Source organism: Heterocephalus glaber, unplaced genomic scaffold, assembly GCF_053883595.1.
Source record: "Heterocephalus glaber isolate CG9 unplaced genomic scaffold, H.glaber_assembly_v1.0 deba00001532, whole genome shotgun sequence".
NCBI classification, from domain to species: domain Eukaryota; kingdom Metazoa; phylum Chordata; class Mammalia; order Rodentia; family Bathyergidae; genus Heterocephalus; species Heterocephalus glaber.
The window spans coordinates 13,036,915-13,055,487 of NW_028258330.1; the positions used below are offsets into that span (position 1 = coordinate 13,036,915).

Below are 18,573 nucleotides of genomic sequence, written 5' to 3' on the forward strand. Positions count from 1 at the left end.
ATTTAAAAAACAGCACAGTATGCTCAGCCTCTGCAAGACACAGGGGAAATGGTGCCAGGAGACTTTGAAGCTTGAACCTCTTTACTCAAAAGCCCTTTCCAAAAGAGCAGAGCCCTTAAATAAAGGGAAGATGTCCACTCTTCTTTATGATTGCCTGCTTCTTCCTACCATCTTGCCCTGGCATAGCTTCAGCCTACACCAATTTGAATGCATATCTGCAATAATGGGGTTAAGGGAATATGTTGGGTTGTCAGTGCCTCCAGCTTCCTGGAGCTGGGGTGGAGGTGACAGAGAGGGGAAAGGTGTTGTGATGGTGAGCAGTACTAGTAGGTTCACAACAGATGTTGCTGTCTTGTTGTTAACCAAGCATCAGATCAATAGGATTAGTTGAGTCAAAGTCCTAGGTTTCATTTCATGTGAGGCAGCCAGCTGGGTCCTGCTACTCAATCTCAGACAACTTCTTATCCCTGTCAGCTGCTTCCTAAACAAAAGCCATGGCTGCAAAGTTTAGAGAGTGCAAATGAGTGTGCTCTAGAAAATAATGTCAAGGAGGAACTAATTCGATAGATATTATGGATTGTAGGTAGACACAGGAGATAATGGTAGTGACAGCCATGCTCTCATCTGTTTATTTGCTTGTTTCAATTTTCAGATTTAAAATAAAACTTTTATTTCCTCAGTGGAATTTAGGAAAGTTGAGTCCAAGAATAACTGAGTCACCTACTCAGACTCATCCAATATGAAACAATAGTCGTGGGGCAAACAGCCTGTAATCACAACTTCACAGTGATTTATCTGCTCTGCTGTGCTGCCCTGATAAAGCAGCCACCTTACCAGCCTTTACATGACACCACTCCAAGACTCAATGACAATTGGCTGAGTAACTGCTGGAAAATAATGAGCTAGTTTCTCATTGGTTCATCTATTTAACTGACAGGCAGGTTGAGCAAGGACAAGAATCTTGTGTGGACTGGTCCATTCCAGGACAACAGAGTATCTGACCTTGAAACTGTCCATCCTGGGCAAGCTGCCGTATGGAGATCCTAACACCATGGGTCACAAGAATTTGCAGATTCATCCTACCTGACTCAAAGCTTTTGCTGTTGTGGAAAATACGTCTGCAAAATTTTACTGCCTACTGCAGTTTGCAGACATGATTTTCTTAAAGGAAATTTTAGCTCACTGGATGTGGAAATTACTATTCCTTGAGACCTCTGTACCGGCCAAAGCCCAGGACATTCTTCAAAGGCAAACTCCTGTATAATGTTTTGATGGTAATCAAAGTGCAAAATAATCTCTTTCTCTCTCCTGATCTCTCTTTTTCCCCTGAACTAGAACTCCTCTTGTCTAGATCAGTGAATCTTAAACTTTAATGTACTTGGGATCTCCTTAAAAGGCAGCTTTTGATTCTGCAGGTGTGGGGTCTCTGACAGACTCTCAGAGATGTACACTTTCATACCAATTGCTCAGTTTCTTTCACAGTAGAAATGGGCTGTCTCATGACCTTGCACATTTCTCCAAATGTCTCTGTGGGTTTTTCAGAGTTTGTATGTTTTTTTTCTTTGCACCCTCCCTAGCACCTTACACAGTGCTATGTAACAGGCAGTGCTCAATAAATATTTGTAGGATAAGTAAACTGTATGGTAGAAAGGATATCTGTTCCTTACTGACACAAAGTGGTACCGACTGAATACACAGGCCACAGATACTCATAAAAAGGAGCAACCATCTCCCAACACTGGGGAAGGAAAGCCATAGATGGTAGAAGGGTAAAATTTATGGAGGCCATTTGGACAGCTGGGAGGATCCAGGAGGCTGCAGGTCAGGGTCCTAGCAGGAGTCCTACTTTTTCAGCTTAGAGAATTGAGAAGTCAAGCCTACATTGTGATTTTGCATTCACACAAGCTTCTTGACTTGTCCTCTCCCACCAGTCTCTGGTGCCCCTTCCCTTTTGCCCACTCCCATTAGAGCCATCCTTGTGGGTTAGAAAATGGATTAGTCATCAGCTTTGAAACACCACTGCTGACTGTACCTTTGATGTCTGACACCATGAGGGTGGTGTGGGGGAGGCTGCGTGTTTCCTCAGAGTCTTCCCATGCTGCTATGTGGGCAGACAGGGCCTGCAGTGTATTTTCCAGCCCTCTTCAGCTGGATTTGAAGGGGAGCCATAGAATCTAGCTAAGTTTCACTGATCTGAATCTTCAGCCTTGCAGAGAGCCAGTCATCTGGCTATGGGGCTATTATAGAGCGCATAGTCAAGGAGGAAACATCTGGACATTTCCAGGACAGGAAGAGCAAGTGTGAAACCTGCTCCTAGAGGAGCAGAAAGGGATGTGAGACCCCTGCACCCTCAGCCCCTGCAGGTTTTGCACAGACATTACCTGCACCTATCTCTGGTACTGCCCCCACCTTTCCAGTGGTGCTGCAGTCTAGCTGCCTTTATTGCAGAGCTGTGTGCCCACTGGTACAGGTGGTGGCGACACTCTGCAGGCTCCAGCGAAAGTGCACCAGCAGCCTCCAGTCCTCCTGCAGAGCTGAGAGCTGCTCCGCAGTGAGGACCTTCGCCAGCTCTGGGCTGGCTGCCAGCAACCTCTTATGGAGTGCGTCACAGCACAGGAGTCTGCAGGCAAAGGAGGAACAAACAGCAAAACCAGGGACCTGAAATATCTCTCTGGTGTCACTGCAGCCCTCTTTCATGCCCATCTCTGCTCTTTCACTCCTTTCCTGTTCTTTCTACCCCACTTGCCACACCAGGACGTTTATGTCCTTAGGGGCTCCTCATGCCACCCTCCCAAGTAACCTAGAAGATAATGCATCCTTTTAAGACACTGAGCTCTAGGGAGGAACAGGCTGGCCGGCCTGACGGAGTGTTAGATATTTAAGCAGATATTAGTATGAAAGAAGGGAAATAATTACTCAGAAAATCAACAGAGCTTCCTTCTAGAGGTCTTGCCGGGCACAGAGGCAGGGAGGTGCCCTTGGCATGTCAAGTTCACCTTTCTGTATCTTGATTTTCCCACCTGTAAAATGGGAACAATTATTCCTCCCGTTTTTGTTTAGTAGAGCTTTGTATACAGTACCAAGGGTAGAATGCCAGGTTTCATAAAGTTTAATGTGCACAGGAACTACCTGGGAATCTTGTTAAAATTCAGGCTCTGATTTCACAGATCAGGGGTAAGGCCCGAGATTCTGCATTTCTAAAAAACTCCTAGGTTATGAAGTTTGTGCTGGTGACCACTCTGGGTAGTGAGAGGGCTGATAAATAAGAGAACAATTTGGACATTATAAAGCACCAAATAAGGGTAATATTTTAATTATTTTATGGATTTGTCCTTCTGAAACCCATATTTGCATTTTAAAAGGAGTCTTCACATCTTTAATTCACATGAATGCCATTATTTATGGCACCTCAGATGGCCACTAGAGAGAAGATGTGAAGTTAGGAAGGACTGATGATCGCTTCTGATGTTGCAGAACCTGCCTGCTCTTTTGTTCTTCTTCCTTTTCATTCTATTTCCCCTCCTCCCAGAGTAGGCTCCGGATAGATTCAGAGGCAAGTTCTTAATCTAACCCTGTGGTCAACAGTGACTATGTCGGGTAATTTCCCAGGCCAGCCGGTAGACAAAAGAGAGGTTGATTAAAAGCCATTGATTGTGCTGGCTTCAGCAGCACATATACTAAAATTGAAGAAATACAGAGATTAGCCTGGGCCCTGGGGAAGGATAACATGCAAAAAAAGTAAAATAAAATAAAAATGCTATTCGTTTCTCAAGAGAAAAGAGACTATGTATCACTAAAAGGCAAGTATGAGAATGTTTATAGCTGCACTTTTCATAAAGTCAAAGCTAGAAATAGCCCATATGTTGAATAGCAGCAGAGTAGAATAAATTGTGATATGATCATACAATGGAACACCATAGAATGACACAAAAGAACAAGACTAAAACAAGCACTTGTTATGTATGAATCTTCCAGGCAAAATGATGAGCAGAAAAAGCCAGACTTATGAGCACATAGTGCACCATTCCATTTATATGAAGTTCAAAGACAGGCAAAACTAATCTCTAGAGGCAGAAGTCAGAAGAGGGTTTACCTCTGGAGGATGGTAGTGTTGAGGGAAATGGGCATGAGGGACCTTTCTGAGTGCTGGACAGCTCCTTCCTGTGGCTATGGGGGCTTAGACCATCAATTCACTGAGCTCTGTGCTTAAGATTTGTCTGATTTGCTATATGCAAATATTCAAGGTATAGTAAGAGCCTCATTTGAATTTTACCCCTCCAATTTCACATTTCTGGGCTCTTCCCTTTTTCTTTCCCATATCTGTTATAAAATGGAATTTTGTGTTTGTGCTATCAGTCAGCCTTCTTGATTTACTCCCTGCTAGCATCTCTGGTACATTTTCTAGACCACACAACAAAAATAGAATCTGCCTTCTCATCACTTCCTCCCCCTGTGACTTCCCAGAAGTCTCAGGCTGGATTGTTTGTGGCTCAGAGTACCCCCTCTGAGTTCTGTCTAACCTTGCCCTACTCAGACACTATGTGCTCTGGCCACCAAAGTGTCTTTCTTCTCCATAGCCCTGGATTGTGTACTCATCTCTCCATGTCTAGAGTCAAGTTGCAGGGCAGTTTATAGTTTAATGAATCTGTCTTATGTTTAGATTTCTCAAGAAGGGCCAGAAAGTTATGGCTCATCATCAGTTAAGCACTGTTGCAGTTGTGTTGTCTATCAAGCCATGCCAAAACCCCATGTGCTCAAACAATCCAGTATTACTTCTTGTTATGACTTGTGTTTAGATGTTCCACAAAGCCTCATGCAATCATAGGTGAGGCTTTTTCAGAGGTGGCTGGATCTAGAATGTATGACTCTGGGATTGATTCATGGTGCGATGCTAGGCTCAAGGGCAGTAGGATTAAGGATGTGAGTGCTACCTGCCCTAAGTAGCCTGGATAAGACAAAAGGGATAAAAAGAGCTGTGGCCATCCCTTGTTTCTTTGCTATCTTCTGCTTACCATGAGCTGTTTCTTGTCTGCAATGCCCCTCTGCTGTGTCACTCTGCCTTTGGGTCAGCCAACTATGGACTAAAAACTCTACAAACTGTGAACTACATAAATCTTTCCTCCCTTAACTTGTGGGTGTAGGATAATTTATCTCAGCAATGAGAAAAGTAACTAAGACACTTACCAAGGTCACTGATCAGGATGGGTGGTCTTTCTGGTCTGGGTCCTTGCTCTGCTCTTCTCAGCGGGGCTTGGCTGTGGCTTGCTGGTCAGCTGGAGCATCATTGTTCTAGGATGGTCTCACACAGGCATTCGGTGGTCAGTTTGGGGATGGTGTCACAGTGCCACCTGTTTGTCCTCCAGCAGGCCAGTCTGGGCGTCATCATATGGTGCTAGTGAAGGGTTAGGGAAAAAAGAGGTGAGGTACCTAAGGGCCCTAGAAGCCAGGCTTGAAACTGGCAACCTTTCGTTCCAGCACATTCTACTGGTCAGAACAAGTCAGAGACCAGATTCAGACTATGGGTGAAACAGAGTTTACACCAAGATTGGAAGAACTGAGAAATCCCATTACAAAAACCACTGCAGAGAGGGTTGGACCATCAGGGCTATTTTTTGTGTTGAGTATACATGTGGCTGGGGCACAAAGACAACACCATTGAAAAGTGGGTCTTTTGCTTTTCACAGCATATCTATGTGGGGGTAGCAGCTGCTATCCTGGCCTCCCAGGCTTCATCCCTGATACTACCCTGAGGGACCGGTCAAACCTGTTTTCCAGTCTTCTTTCCTGCATTATTGCTTTGGAGTTCAGGGGACAGCTTTAATCCTGACTGATCAAACAAATGTGTGGCAGTGTGAGTGAACACATAGCGCTCATGGGAAGAGCGTTTTAGGTCAAATTTATAGAAGAGCTTGAAAAGTGGATTTTAGTCAAGTGATTGGTAGAGAGAGAGAGTTCTCAGAACAGAGGAGGGGGCAAGGTATAGAGGTTATTGTCCCCCTTGGAGACAAGGAGGCTTTTGTGTCCCCCTAATAGTCATTAGCTGTGGCTTCAATCCACTTGGGCAATTTTCCAGGGCAGGGTGTACCTCGAGCTTTTAACAGGCAAGACTAGGAGCACCTGGGGAATGGAAATATGGCCCACAAAAGGGATCTGGGCTGCCCCCAACTGCATCTACTGCAGAGAAGCCATATTTAGAAAATGAATTCTGAACCTTTAAGAACTAGAACCTGAGAGGAGGCTTGATAACTGTGTAAATATTTGATGTAAGTTGTGGATATCATGTGCAGACCTCCATTCTGTGGGCAGACAGGATTCCCCTGTAAGTGGATTCCCCTTAAAGGTTTATCAGGAAGAGCTTGGCACAGTTAGGGCAATCTGAAAATGAAAAGGCCTATGCTGGGAGTGTGAGTTCTTCAATACAAAAAGAAAAACTGGGCACCATTTGGTGGGCAGATGGTATATGGGACATTAGTTAGGTTCCTCAAAGGAAAAAAATGGTGAGGACTCTATATATTTGGACCTTGATATTCTGGCCAAGAGGAAGCCATGCAAAGGAGATATTCAGGGCAAATACACTCCTATGGCCCTAGAGTTTTGACTCCAGTTCCTTATTTATAACCAGCTCTGATTGGATGGGCATTGGTGCATACAGGGCATCAGAGACAAAAGAGTAAAGAAAGATACACACTGAGAAGGTCACCACTTTAAGATCATAATGCTAAGTGAAATTAATCAGACATAGGAGGTTAAATATCACATTGTTTCTCTTATATGAAAAACTCAAAATATAAATAAAGAGCAAAATTATAGATAGATGACAGGAAACAGGCAAGTAGACTTGTGGAGATAGGAAGAGGATCTAGGGATGGGGGCAAGTTGGAAGGATGGGGAGAAGAAAGGGAAGTAAAAAAAAAAGGAACTCTATTGTCCAGCACTGGCTTTGAATCTTATTAGAAATATACCCTTAAATACATGGGTCTTCTGTTTGTTATAGGGAACTATAGACTTTTCTCATGCTCTCAGGGTAGCTGAACAATAAAAATCACAGGCCTGAGGTTTTTGCAGTTCTCAAAATTTCCCAGGAGATGCTTATGCAGTGGGCCTGGAGCAACACTACAAGGACTGCTGTTTTAGGCCTTTGCTATTCAAACTGATGTGCCTAACAATTACTGAAAATCTTTTTTTCCTGTGGGTTCTGATTGAAAGGATTTGGGATGAAACCTGGAATTCTGCATTTCTAACAAGCTTGCAGATGATGCTGATGCCCCTGGCAGGGAAGACCACACTTTCAGTTATAAATTTCTAGATTTAATTTCCACCTACTGCTATCTCATCCCACTCGTGCTGGGCATGCATTCTGACATTCTGCTGGCTACATCCTGGGCTATGGGTTGGTGGAGGGGAATGGTAATCCATTGTGATGCTTGATAGGCAGTAGTGAGCATCAGGTGGCTTCATTTGGTACTAGAAAAAGAGCCGGCTAGGAGAGTGCCTTCTGTAAGCATGAGTGGAATGTCTTCTCAAGGAAATTTAAAAGTTGCTACCAAGACAAGTAGCTGATGAAAATTGTGTATTTCCAAGTAAGTGGATTTAAGAGTGCTTCTCCATGAGAAAGATATTGCTGTTTGATTTGTTTGCAAAGTAAAATTGCTGTACCATAAAGAAAGATAAACTTGAGTCATTTGTAGGAAAATGGATGCACCTTGAGACTATAATGTTAAGTGAAATAAATCAGACACACATTCTTAAACATTGCATGCTTTCTCTTATATGAGCAACCAAAATTATAAATAAAGAGCAAAATAAAAGACAGATAGTAAGAAGTAGGGCAATAGATCTTTTCAAATGGAAAGGGGATCAAGAGATGGAGAGAGGGGGAGAGAGGGGAGGGAAAGGGGATGGAAAAGGGAACTGAGATGTGTTATGTGCATGCACCCACTCCACATGAGAAATGTAAACATTATGGACTGCAAACATGTAGTAATGAAAAAAAGAAAAATAAAAATACCCTCCCCCCGCAATTCTGGCCAGAAAGTAACATAAAATAAATTAAGAGAAATAAAATCAGTCAAGAAATGTCAATACAAGCCATCTTGTATTAGTTTCTGTTACTGTAGCAAATATCTGAGATAATCACCTAAAAAAGAAGAAAGGATTATTTTGGCTCTCCACTCCATTGCTTGGTGCCTTCAATAGCATATTTATATCAGGAGTGAAGGTCAGAGGAAGCATGTTGACCTCATGGCCAAGTGCAAAAGAGAAGATGAGACCAGAATCCGTCAACCCCATTCAAGGACACAGCCCATGACCTAAAACCTCCCAGTGGGCTCAGTCTCTTAAAAGTTTTCATTATCTTCTAATAGCACCAAACTGAGCACAAAGCCTTCAATCCATGCACATCTGGGGGACAATACAATCCAAATTACAGCACCCCTCAACTACCCTGGTTCAGCATTACAGGAAAACTTTAGCACTGGTGTTGATAATTCAGCTTATGTTAAGAATGAACCATCCAGTGATGAAGAAATAAAGGAAAGTGTAAATACAAAGAGTTCATGTTCTGAACTTAAGAGAGAGAATTTCTAAAATATAATAAAGGATTTAAAAAATTATATCTCTATATTACAAATATAATTTTTAGTGATACTATTATGAATTAATATTACAATGACCTAAAGCATTGTCTCTCCTTACCTAGCTCACATTGTAGCTTTACTAATTGCTTCCTCACATCCTTTCTCCATTGCAACTTTTCTAACTGAACTGTGACTATTTCAAGAGCAATGAATTATCCAGTATTGAACCTGAGGACAAAGCCACCTGCCAAGATAGGCCTAGTGCAAAGGTAGAAAGGCCCAGGACAATGATAACATCACAGTTCCATAGTATCAGCTAAGGTTCTTGACCTCCAGTGTTTTTGTGACCAAAACTAAGCCATTATTTACTTTGACTGCCCTGGTCCACTTTCTGATTCTTGCAGCCCAAAACAATCCCAACTGATACATCTGTTGACTTTTTTCAGTTCTGGGGATTTAGCCCAGGTCCTCAAGTACTCTAAGCTTGTGCTCTGTCACTGAGCTACACCCACAGCTCTACTTTAAAAAAAATAGCTCTGTAACTGGCCATAGTTGGAGCATAGGTGGACATTATCAAGTATCAGACTCATCTGCAGGCAATTAGAATCATCATTCTCAAAGAAGTATAGATTTCTGAGTTCTAGTCCTAGAGGTTCTGATTGAGTTACTCCAGGGAAGAACCCAAGAATTTGCATTTCTAACAAGCTACTTGGTGACAGTGATACTGTAGAAATGGGAACAATACTTTAAGAGCCCACTGCTTTAGATGTACTGAATGAAAGAGAAAAACCTGTTTCTGATGGTTTCAAGGTTTTAAGGGTGTGGAGTGGGTGACACTTCCATATCCATTTTTTAATCCCTTAGTTCTGTAATATTGTTTACCTAGGCCCTAAAACCTGGATGGTATCTATATTCAGGTGTTAGTTTGCAGATATTCAAACTCTCAAAATTATTCCAACAGTGTGCAAAAAAAATTTGTTTGTTGGGCCAAATAGCTTCATGAAATCTTATTTTCCACTGAAGGTGCCAGGGTATTTCTTAGGATCCAGCTCACACATCCAGTTTCAGGCACCAATGGCTTCTTTTGCTGTATCTTTCTGTCAGCACCAGTCTCTTCCAAAGTTTGTCCAAGGGAACAGCTTTTCTTTTTCCTAGTATTAAAGAGTTTAGAAGAAATGCAAAGTGACATTGTTTCACCATTCTTCAAAGCCTCTCTTTCATATCATCTACTAATAACTGCTAACTTTCCAAGGTAGCCAGAAGAGATTAATATTCTGCAAAAGCTAATTTATGATCAGCTTCCTCTGAGAAGATGACCTGCTGGAGTCATACTCTGACTCATGATCACTCCAGAATATTCAGTAATAAGAATCTTTCTTTAAATGCAGAAAACTTATGGACAAACTCCAAAATCCTTCTTTCTAACTTAGCAATTAATCTTGACCCCATATATGTAAAGCAGATGTAGGCTACTTATAGAGCAGCAAAAGGGATACCCCAAATCTGGGTGTATAGGCTGTCTCAGGGTGTGGGTCTGTTGACCTTTTGTCTTTTATTTTTCCTGAGCTCCACCAGTTAGAGACAAGACTAAATCCTCTCCAATTTTAAAGCCTAATAAACTTAAAATTTAAGATTTTTTTTGTGAATCCACAAATAGCATGATAATTATGTTGGTGAGAATAATAATAATAAACAGGGACTATAACACTACTTTAATGACTGAATCCTGAATTTTTAGGAGACCTTGACCATTTTTCTAATGACCTCAGAGTTGGAATCAAATATTTCTCTGACTTCACAGTTGGATAATTTAGACAAAGATTAGAGGGAGGGAGGGAGGAAGAGAGAGAGAGAGGGAGAGAGAGAGAGAGAGAGCACTAACTTGTTCTGTATCACTGCTACTAGTGGTGAAGCCAGAATTAGAAGCCCAGGGCTGGGGATTTAGCTGAGTGGTTCCACTGCCTGCCTTGCAAATGCAATGTTTAGAGTTTGATCCCCGGTACTACCCCCACCCCCACCCCACAAAACAAACCAGAATTAGAAGCCCAGTAGGAATTCTTAATCATGGGATATATTAACCAGACCAAAATATATCAAACAAGTATATAACAACCTGATATAAGGATGAACTAGTCTCAGGGAACTCTATTTTGCTTTGTTTGGTATTAATTCTCAGATCTGTGAAGGAAAATGAAGCAGCACATTTAGGTAAAGGAGAAAGCTGTCAAGTGTCCAATGAATTCAGGTGGTTTTAGTTTTTAAACTGGCTCAGGAGAGATCTCAGGGTCATTAAGGATTATAACATGTCCAATCATTTATTATAACTTCATACTATATAATCATATATGCATTTTATACCATATTGTGTAATATACAATTAACATATGTATGAAGTATATGTAATTCATATGCTATGGTTTCAGCGTGTTCTCCAATGGTCCATTTATTAGAGGCTTGGTCCTCATGGTGGTGCTACTGAGAGGTGATGGTCCTTTAGGAGGTAGTGCCAAGTGGGATGTCCTTAGGTTACTGGGGTTGTTCCCTCTCCTCATCTTCTGTTCTTTGCTCCCTGGCTTGTGATATAAGCAGTTTTCCTGTGCTCTGCACTCCTGCCATGAACCTCTAAAACTATGAGCCAAAATAAACCTTTTCTCTTTCCAAATTAATTTCTCAGGTATTTTTTTTATACTGATGGTAAGCTAACATAATATACTAGAGTGATCATAATGTGTATATGATATACATATATATATATACATAACATCTTCACTAAGATGTAATTCATATTCCATAAAATATACTAACTTAAACTGTACAATTCAGTAGTGGTTAGTATAGTCACAGGCTCATGTAAACATTATTACTATCTAATTTTGGAGCATTTTCATCAATCTATAATAAATCCCCATTCCCATTAGCAATCACTCCTCTCTCTCTTCACCCTTCCCACCCCGTTACCTGGCAACCATGGACTTATTTCTCTGTCTGAGGAGTTGTTTATTCTGGTTGATACTTATAAATGTAATTTATAATATTTAGTCTTTGTGATGGTCTTCTTTCACATAGCAATTGTTTTTAAGGTTCATTCATGTTTTTGACCATTTCAGCACTTTTTGTGGACAAATAATACTCCATTGAATGGAATATACATTTTGTTTATGTCTTAAAAATTGATGAACATTGGGATTATTCCTACTTTTTTGATGATAATAAAAATGCTGTAAAAATCAAGTACAAGTTTTTGTATGAACATATTTTCAATTTTCTTGGTTATATACCTAGACATGGAAGTCAAACAGGATCTTTATGTTTAACTTTTAAAGAGCCATCTTGGGCCGGAGATTTAGCTCAGTGGTTCTGCCGCCTGCCTCGCAAGCGCAAGGACCCGAGTTCAATCCCCAGTACCAAAAAAAAAAAAAAAAAAAAAAAGAGCTGTCTTACATTTTCTGAAATGATGGAATGTACCATTTTATAATCCCATTGCCATGTATGAGGGTTCCAATATTTTACTTTACCAGTATTTGTTATATCTTTCTCATTTTAGTCAGCCTAATGGATATACCATGGTATTGGATTGTAGTTTGATTTACGTCTACATAACAGCTGATGTTGAACACTACTCAATAAATACTATCATTATGATAATTACTTTAATAAAACATTACACATATTTCTTCAACAACCAGTGGGCCAATCTTATGTCCTCTCTTTATTAAATTTTATTTCTATTCAATCATTATTTGCTGAGCATCTGTGAAGGCCAGCCTAATTAAATTATCTCATAAGGAGTTGGGGAATTTTATTGCACAGGGCAAATAATTTTACACAAGGCAAATAACAGCTCCTTGTGACACAGGACGACAGCTAGGAAGATGAGCAAAACATGCGAGAGAGAGAGAGAGAGAGAGAGGAAGGAGGAGGAGGAGGAGGAGGAGGAGGAGGAGGAGGAGGAGGAGGAGGAGGTGGTTTGGGGAAATGCTACAGCATCACAGAGCCTGCACTAAACTGCGGATCTGAGGAGGATGCATTCTAGCCAAGCATGCCAACACAGAGCAATGGGGAACAGTTGGGTAGAGATGGGAGTTCATGCAAGCAGCAAGAGGTGGCAGGGCTGGTGTAAGACTTCCTCCTCTAGACAAAGGATACCATCTTTATGGGCAGAGAGTCTCCCTGGCAGAAAGACAAGGGGTTTGCAGCGGTGGATCTGGCCTCTGTGATACGTAGACTTGGAAAATCTGAATTTAAAGGGGTTAAATTCAGTAGCCTCTTATACATTCACTTTGCCTGCGGTTTTCAACACTGCTCTTCCTCCTTTGTGCCACAGCTAGAATTACTCTTCCAAAACAGAAAACTGACTTTGACACTACTCTGCTTCAAGGCCTTCAAGGACTTCTTTTCATTGCTGGCATACATCCTGGAATAGTTTATGATGTCTTTTACCCATTCGGTCTCTCCTTTTGCTGCTCTATCATAGCCAGTGACTTCTTGTTTCTCGAACAGACCTTTTCATCCCTGGGCCTCTGCAAATGTTCCTTCTGCTTGGAATCCTCTCCCTTTCCCCCCTCCCATCCCCTAGTATCCCCATATGTCAAGAACTTCTCAATATAAAGCTCTCAGTTTAGCCTGAAACTTCCCCTGGGGAAAACTGATTCCCAGACTTCCAGGTAGATGCTCCTGCCACATATGCCACAACCCCCTGGGGTTTACCAGACCCTTATTCCTTCAGTATATGTGAGAAAGATTACTGCATGATGATGTGTCTCTGTCCTACAGGACTGTGAGTTCTAGGAGAGCAGTGGTTTGTCATTTACCAATGTGAGTGGCTATGCCAATCCAAAGGAAGTTCTCACTTAACAGCATCAGCATCAACTGGAAACTTGTTAGAAATGCAAACTATTGGACCTAACATCAGACATACTGCATTAGAATCTCTGAAGGTGAGAACCAGGAATTTGTTTCACAAATCCTGCAGTTAAGGGTAATGAGCACAAACTTTGGGAAATGCCAGCAAGGTGCCCAGCTGCTGGAAGAGGGTCAGTAAGTGATTAAGTGCTAATGATTCTACTGATCAGCTGTCTTCATCACAAGCTACTTAGCTTCTTAGGCCTTGTGAGTTTCATGTGCTACGTGCTGCCTCCTTCTCGAAGGGCCAGGAGGAGCATACATGAGGGTTTACGAAAAGCCCTTGTGTAATTCCTGACACTTACTAGGTTTCTTTTTTCTTGTTTCTTCATTTTTGTAATTCAGATGGCTGCTTTCCAGGGTGGTCTTCAAACCGTCAGACTGTTTTCAGACCTTTTCTTGGACATGTTTGGAATATTCTTATTCATGTCCACAGATCAAAAAAAAAAAATCGGATTGATAGGAAAAGGCGTTCTTTGGAGTGTGCAGATGGCCCATCTGATAAAGAATTTGTCTGATTATGTGGGCTGATCAACATATGTTAATAGATGAAAGGATACGGAAATTTCTTTCTAAACCTCATGACTGCAAGCTAAGGGAAAGCCATAATTTTAAAACAACAGCAGAAAACAAATAGACACACAAACAGAAAACTCAGGATAAATTTTGGTTATCAGTATTTCTCAATGCCAAACCAAAGTAATCACATTAGCCTATTTAGTAAATGGCTTCACAACATATTTCCTAGTTCTGTGGTATGAAAAGCAAAATAAGACAAGATACTATGTAGAGATTCCTGGTCTGTTTTCTTTGACCACACCAGAATCTTGTTTCTAAGTTCCTTATGGTTTCCGTCAGAGTCTCATTTTTCTTAAATTGTAGTTGAGCTGTTCAAGAGGTATAATTTCTTCACATTTATTTGAAATTGAGGGGTCAATTAAAATACACACTAACTATCCCCTAAATTCACTGGATTTCTAAGAGATTTTTTTCAGAAGGTATTTAAGAGGATATTAAAAAAAAATGATTATTAAGTGTTTAAAAACCCTACAATACTTTTAAAGGCTCACTTTAATTAAGACAGAAAGTCATGCAATATGGAAAGTGTTACAAAGAATGGAGCTGGAAAATAGGGTGATTATTCTTCATCTGAAAGAAGGGATAGATGGAAACAGCAAAGGAAGAGAGGTGGAGACAAATAGAGGGGTGGTGGCTTAGGATCTGGCGTGCAAACATCTCATTAGAATAAGATGGCTATGAGGCCTGTGAATGAAAGCTCAACACCAGGCTCTGGGAAAATATTCAAACAAGAGGCTCTATACCCAAGATTGACAAGAATGTTTCATCTCTGGAGGGAAAATGTCAAAGTCCCTTTCCTTATAAATCTGAACAATGAAGCACTGAGTGTCCAAATAACAGAGGAAACTCCTCTCCAATTCTATGCTGCATAAAACTTGATGAAACATTTTAGAAGCTCAGGGGTGGGCAGGAAGAACTCATATTCACTGAAATTCAGTCTTTCTCTACCCAGTTGAAATAGGGAGTTAGAGACAGCTATAATTTGATATTTTTTCTTTTGAAGATTAAAGCAATTTTTGCAAGGAGAAGCAATCTGACAACTTGTTAAAAAACTTTCTTCCCTTTGATCTTTGTATTCTCTCATCCTAGTAAGGATGTTAGAATCCAAGTAGACAAGACTAAGTCCTGTACTCTTGGGCTACAATAAGAAGAAATGACGGAGATAAGTCCATAGTGATGGAAATTGTCCCACTTGTATTTTATAGAGGCCTTCTGGGTTTTATACTTTAAGCATGAAGGCATTGTGAAAAGATGGAACCCAGAACTCAGGCATTAATTAAAAAGTGCTCTGTGTTGTCAGAGGTGGTGTGCAGTGTTGGTGAAGTAACAGCTTCACTAAATTCTAGCTCCATCACTTACTAGCTGTGTGAGCTGAGGAATGCTGTTTCTCCTCTCTATATTTCAATTCTATCATTTACCAATGGCTGTAATAGTAGATGATTAAATATTAATACTATAGATGATTAAATTAGCTAATATATTTATAGGACTTAGACCACTGTCTACTCAGGATTGGTACACAGTAAACGTTAGTACCATCATCATTATTACATGGCATCACTGTCAAGTTTGCATTTCTGACTATAATATTTCTTTCTCCAAAACAAAAAGTACTAGATCAATTTGATAAAGATCAGCTGTTTCCAAACATGTTTTAAGCAGTAGGAAGTACTTTTAAAAACAAATAATATAGTCCCCATCCCATTTGAAACCTCATGAGTATGGCCTTTACTATCCCCATTCCTATCAACATTCTCCTCTCCTATGCTCCTACCAAATTTGCCATCAAGCCTGCTTACAACATTTTAGGTCTTCTCTAGCTGGCCTTTCCAAATCTTTTAAAACTCCTCCTGCAAGCAGTTCCAAAGCCTTCTAAACCATGTAATCAGTGTAATTACCTCAATGACCCCACCTCTCTGAAACAAATTTTCTGTAGGGACAATGACCATGAAATGCATTTCACTGATTAGCACCTTCAGTCACATATTTTACTAATTTTTTTTTTTTTTTAGTACTGGGGATCGAACTCAGGATCTTGTGCTTGCAAGGCAGGCACAGTGCCACTAGCTAAATCCCCGGCCCTCATATATTCTACTCTTGAGGATAGGCAGAAGCTCTGCCTCTGAGACCACAGAAAGGGAACAAGTGTATCTATTAGGCTTACTGTCTTACCTATCCTTGGAAGTTCCTTCTCAAAATCCAGGTGTTCCAACTTTGAAACCCAGTGGATGTAGACATCTCTAACATTCAGCAAGTTTCCAAGGTCGAAAATCCTATCAAAGTAAGTACTATGGCAGAGGCCAAATACATTCTGAAGAGTCTCTTGAAGGAGATTATATTGAGTCTGCCTTAAATCACAGCAAAGGACGTCCACCAGCTCTAGCACCCTGTGGGGCATTGCCTTGTCTGTGTGTACTGCAGTAGTGCTCTATCATAGACACATATCTATTCCAGGGCAGGAGAGTCATTTATGTTGAGCTCTATAACACACTATGAACAATGTATCTCCTGTTCTGATTTTTTGCAGTAGAATCAACAGCTTCAAAACACAGTGACTTAATAACAATAAAATAATATATTTCAGAGTTCTGGAGACAACTAGGCTCATCTGGGCATATCTAGTTTCTGTGGTTATAGTTGGATGCTATGTAGGTCTATTGTCTTGAAGTCTTCATCACTAGTATGTATGATGCCTAGGGAGGCAAGACTCAAAATCTTAGGGCTGAAATGGCCAGAATTTTTGTGTCACTTCCTCCTCACCACCCCATATTGTCTCCTGCAGGGCAGCCTTGGAATAGTCATGTTTCTTACAAAGCAGCTGAAGACTCTAAGAGTGAATGTTTCAGGAAAATAAGGAGCAAGCACCATGATCTTTCTCAGACATAGCATTAGAAGTCACACAGTGGTGTCACTTCTGCTACTTTCTGTTAGTCAAGGCAAACCCCAACCAGGTTCAAAGGTTGGAAACAGACCATATTCTCAGGGGAAGCAGTATCAAAGAATGTGTAGCCCCGTTAAAACCATCAGACTTCCCAAGGGTGGCTTTGGGCCAACCTACTACACAATGTGCACTTTTCAGGTCTCTTACAAATCAGGTCACACTTCTCCATTTGAAATCACATTTTAGAGATTATCCTTGGTCATGCTATTCTGATTCTATCCTGCTCTTGATGAAAATGTGTATTCAGAAGGCGAGATTATCAGAGCATAGCAAGAAAAGTGGTTTCTTAAATGATAATGTGTTGGAAAAGAGGCTTAGATTTCACATGAAAATGCAAAAGTCTCCATCTGGGTACACTGATCTATTTTGAATAGGTGTGATCTCTTTTAACACTTATGAAAATACTGCAGTACATCACTAGTGCAGCTTAGGCTTTCCTATTGAATTCAGCTAGAATCTAGACACATTCTCTTTACTACATGCTTATTAACAGCAATGAGGCACCCTGAAGGGACTGTGATACAATCTGATGTTATTACCTGGAGTTTGAGCCTCCTCAGGAAAAAGATGTTGTCTTCAAGGTGAACTTGGTGTTAATTGCAAATTTTGCCATGGTCTCATATGCAGGAGCAAAGAGGAAATATACAAATAGCCTGCACTAAAGCTCTGTGCTTGGCTCTCTGTAAAGATCCAATCCTTGTGATGATTATGAAACATGTGACTAAAGGAAGGCAGGGAGAAAGCAGGATGAGAACAGACCTACATGGCTTTCCAGAAGTGATTTATGAAACTCTGATTCTCACATATTTGTAAAGGTGTTTAAGAATGAATTCTGCATGTATGAAAGTAGGAAACTATTGTCAAAACATGAAAATTGTGTCATTTCAATTTTTGGCACCAAGTCCAGGCCTACCCCTTTTTATTAAACCTTAGATGACTTAAAAATAATGAAAGAATGAAATTCTACATTGTAGAATTGGCTTATTATTTGAAGTTAGGTTTTCTTGAGCATAGAACACCAGGTAAACATAAAAACTACAGAAATGGTCTCCAATCTGCTATTTCTTAATGTGCTAATATTTGTGTCTATGAAATCTATTATCTTCCTTGTGATTCAGGCAGAGATAACTATTGGATGGTATGCCAACTCAGTGCCTATTTATTGAGCACCAATCAGATGCAAGGGGCTGTTGTAGATACATAGCTTACAGAAATGAACAAGCCAGTCATAATTTTGATCTATGAAATTTACAGTTTGGTACCATGCCTTTCTGGAAGGAACACACTGGGAGAGGGAATCTCTATACTATTTTTTTACTATAAAGGCAAGAAGGAGACCAAGATGGAGTTTTCTGAACTTTACAGTTTATATTGAAAGAAGTTTCATCAAATGTTCTTCCCAACTCCAGTCCTGTATATACTTTCTAGAAAAAGTATGGAGAACTGCAGAGGTGGCTGTATAACAAATGTTTCTAAAACCCAGGACCTTTTACATTACCCTGAGATAGAAATTCATAAATACTCATTCAAAATTCATGTACTTAGTTCTCTAAGGACAATGCACAATTTTGTTTC

The 18,573-nt window shown here is 40.6% G+C and overlaps 1 long non-coding RNA gene and 1 other non-coding gene across 3 annotated transcripts in view; both read left to right on the forward strand.

The window, feature by feature from the left end:
* LOC106009013 (uncharacterized) overlaps positions 1 to 18,573 on the forward strand; it is a 249,399-nt gene that overhangs the window by 88,034 nt on the left and 142,792 nt on the right. The gene's annotated exons all lie outside the window — the stretch shown is intronic.
* On the forward strand, positions 3,654 to 3,758 carry LOC147824649 (U6 spliceosomal RNA). Its single transcript, XR_015442106.1, has one exon. It is a non-coding gene; the product is annotated as a U6 spliceosomal RNA (small nuclear RNA).